The sequence below is a fragment of the Parus major genome, chromosome 20 (assembly GCF_001522545.3).
Source record: "Parus major isolate Abel chromosome 20, Parus_major1.1, whole genome shotgun sequence".
NCBI classification, from domain to species: domain Eukaryota; kingdom Metazoa; phylum Chordata; class Aves; order Passeriformes; family Paridae; genus Parus; species Parus major.
The window spans coordinates 764,515-768,294 of record NC_031788.1 but is presented as its reverse complement, the minus strand read 5'-3'; positions in this window follow the sequence as shown (position 1 = coordinate 768,294).

Sequence of the window (3,780 nt, the reverse complement as noted above, 5' to 3'; positions counted from 1 at the left end):
CGCAGGCGCCACTGGCGCGGGGGTCCGGCGCGCGGTGACGTCAGCAGCCCCGGCGGCCCCTCAGCCGCGCCCCGGCATGGCGGCCAGCCCCGCTGAGGGCTCCGGGAGCTGCACCGGCGCTGCCCGGCCATCATCCCAAATCCCAGCCGTCATCACAAACACCAGCTGCCACATGGTGCTCCCGAAATAAGTGATGCCACAGCACTCCTGCCTTCAAACAACACCTCTTGAAGGCACCTAAATCCAAACTCGTTCAAGATCTTATTCCCAGGACATCACGGGCCATTGAAACAGCCTCAGCACAGCTGCCAGGTGCCCCATTGCTCCCAGCCACGGTAATGGACTCCACAGCCCCAGGCACAGGTACATGGGCTGTTTTTTACGTGCCTCGTTCACATGTAATGTCCCAATATCCCTGAAAACAGCTCAGCTGTCCCAGGCCTCTGAGTGCCACGAAGGCCCCAGAAGGGGCCTAAAACTTTGGGTCCCCATTGCAGAGCCCACAGACCAAGGCTGGCAAAATCCCTGCTGCCTCAATCCACCTCGACAGCCTTCTCAGAGCTGTGTCTGCCCCACGTGCCACTGCACACGGTGCCCAGAGGATGAGATACTCTCACCAGGACATCTAGGGGATCCCACTCACTGCTCCCAGCAACTCCATGGACTGAGGGCGTGCTGGGCGCTCCTCCTTGGGAGAAGCCTGTTGCTCCACCGCTGCCACCAGCACTGACAGGGATCCCTGAGATCCAGGCCCCTGGACACCTCCAAGCTCCCTGTGTGACCCAGCAGTTCTATGATGCCCAGCATATGCTGTGCTCACTGTGGTGTTGCATGGGCTCCAACAGGGAAGGCTACATGTTATCCCTCAGCAGTATGCATATGTGTGCTAAGTTTACATGGCCAGGTTTGGGGAACAAGAAGGGCAGGGGTGGCCTCTGTACACTGACAACAGAAGCTGTTCCGATGTTGGGCAGAGCTGGCTCAAGAGGCTTCCAAGACAAATCCAGTGTAGCACAGCTGTAGCTGGGAGGGAGGATCCAGAAGATGTGAGCACCACAGCCCTGCAGGCATCAAGGCCAGAGAAGAAGGAAGGGCAGGAGGCGCTCCAGGCACCAGAGCAGAAATTCCCCTGCAGCCCAGGGTGCAGACCATGATGAGGCAGATCCACCCTGCAGCCCATGGAGGACTCCACACTGGAGCCATTGGACTTGCCCTGAGAAAGCTGTGGCCCATGGAGAACCCATGCAGGAGCAGACTCCCAGCAGGAACTTCAGCTGTGGGGAGATCCCATGCTGGAGCAGGGGCAGAGTGTGAGGTGGAAGGGACAGCAGGGACAGAGCATTACAAACTGACCCCATCTTCCTTCCCCATCCCCCTGCAACACTTGCAGAGAGAGGAGGTAGGATAGTCAAGCATGAAGTTGAGCCTAGGCAAAAGGGCGGAGTAGGGAGAAGGTGGTTTTAGTTTTGGTTTTGTTTCTCATTATCCTACTCTATTTTTAATTTGAAATCAATTTATCTTCCTCAGTTCCTGTCTTTTGCCCATGATGGCAGCTAGTGAGTGATCTCCCTGTCTCTATCCTAAAGCTGTTTTGTGGTATTTTTCCCACTCTGCTGAGGAGGGAAGGTGAGAGCATGGCTTAAGTGACCTGACAGCCAGCCACAAGCCAACACAGTGCATGTCTGGAGTTGCTGCATCCTCCTCCCCACCTCCTCCCTTTCAGATGTGTAGAGGAGAGAAAAAATAACTGCAAAAAACCTCCTATCATCTTAATAATAAATAGTCCTTTATTTTTTTCTTGAAGTCCCTGTTTCTGAGGGGCAAAGCTCACATGTTCCACTGTCATGCTACAGTAATTTCCTCTTGTAAGCAGATATCCTGCTTTCTCACTTCTTGGCTTTTGTTAGTGAAGTACATGTAATGTTTGCTGTCTGATTTTCATTTGGAGGAGAGTCTCTCTCCATTCCCTCTGGGTATCACAGTGCTGATCCATCAGCACTGAAACGAAACTGAGTCCCACCCTTTTACAGGAAACTTATTCTTGGAAGCAACATTGAGGAGGCAAAACCAGGCCAGAACCATTAAGGAATACAACCATACAAAATAATGTCCCATCTTCTCCTTTTCCTCTGTCCTACACAATTGGCACACAAATGTCACTGGTGCTTGGCCTTTTAAGGAATAATTGATCACCAGTCCATTATTTACTTCTAAGCAGTGTCAAAACCTGCCCTATATATAGCTCTACCTAAAGAAGCTTTTTTGGGAGGGGAGGGAATTGAAGGACACATATCCTATCAACAGGCCAAATACATCTGGAGAGCTTATTGAAAAAAAATTCAAGAGGGAGATCATTGCATTTGGGGCCTAAAAAACAGCAAGGGAGGATTATCCTGAAAGAACAGGACATCTGTCTTGGATGCAATCAAAAAACTGCTGATTTTGTAACATGAGATGAACACATGGCACGGCAAGAAGACGGGGATTACTAGTTTCACTTTTGGGTAGCAGGAAGAAAAAGAAAAAATACTGCACTAGGGTGTTGTTCTGAATAGAACAAATTCCTTCATAATCAAACAAAGCACATGAAAAAGGGGAAAGGAGGAAAAAGTTATTTTTGGTCTCATTTGTGTGCAATAGAGGTGACCTGAGTGCCTCCCCATCCCTGCCTCCTGCTGCACACACAGGAAACCCTCTACTCAAGCAACATGGCAGATAAACCCAAAATTATGCCAATGAGGCCCCCTGCAATGGCAAACAAAACTCAAGGCACATGGTCAAATTCAGGCTGAAGAGAAATTATTCCTGTGTAAGGGCTCTTTATTTTTTCACTTTACATGTTTCTTGTATCACTTTCCTGGTGTTCATGGCTGGGATCAGAAGGGACTTAAAACCTTATCTTGTTCCAGCTGCCTCTGCCATGGGCAGGAGAGCCCTCCTCCAGACCAGGTTGCTTAAAGCCCCATCCAACCTGGTCTTGAACACTCCCAGGGTTGGGGCATCCACCACTGGACTGACTCCCCATTGGTGGACTCCATGAAGCAGTGCTACAAACTTCTACCAAGGAACTGAAAAGTTTACAGCAAAGCCACCTGTGACTTGGTACCAGTTTGTTCCAACTGCTCCAACTGTTCCAACCTCAACTGCTTGAGCCCCATATTTGCACATTAACTAGTTGAAATTTGTGTGACTAAACCCTTGCAGAGCTGCTTTTCTGTGGCTGGGAACCATGAGGGATGACACATAAGTGAAGACAGAGAAGGTGCTTGCAGTAAAGCTGCTGCAGCCCAAGCTCCTTGTGCCTCAGCTGAGAGGCAGCATTGGATCACAGGAGCACTGCTGTGGTGCACACATGCAGGGAAAAGCGGGCTCCCTTAAACCAAATGTTCTCCATTGCTCAGGTGTACAACCCTTCAGGATGAGGCACCATATGAGTCCTGTGCCCCATCAGCTCTGCCCAGCCCTGTGGCTCAGATGGAGCCAGGGCAGCATGAGCCCAGGCTGCAGGCAGGCTGGGAACAGCAAGTGTACCCTGACTCTGATGCTCCTGTCCTCCAGTGCACTTCTGGTCACTCAAGGAAGTTAGAAAGTTTTAGGAGTTTGGCATCGTGTTCATCTGACACCAGTTTTTCAAGAACTGCTGCTTGGGAGATGAGTTATGTGCTTATTGCAAACTTTGATTATTGTAATCAAAGTCATCCAACTGAGTAATCTCTGTTTACTCAGCGTCTTTGGCCTTAAGACACATTCAGCTTCCTTTGTCTGAGATCCCAGCATTGC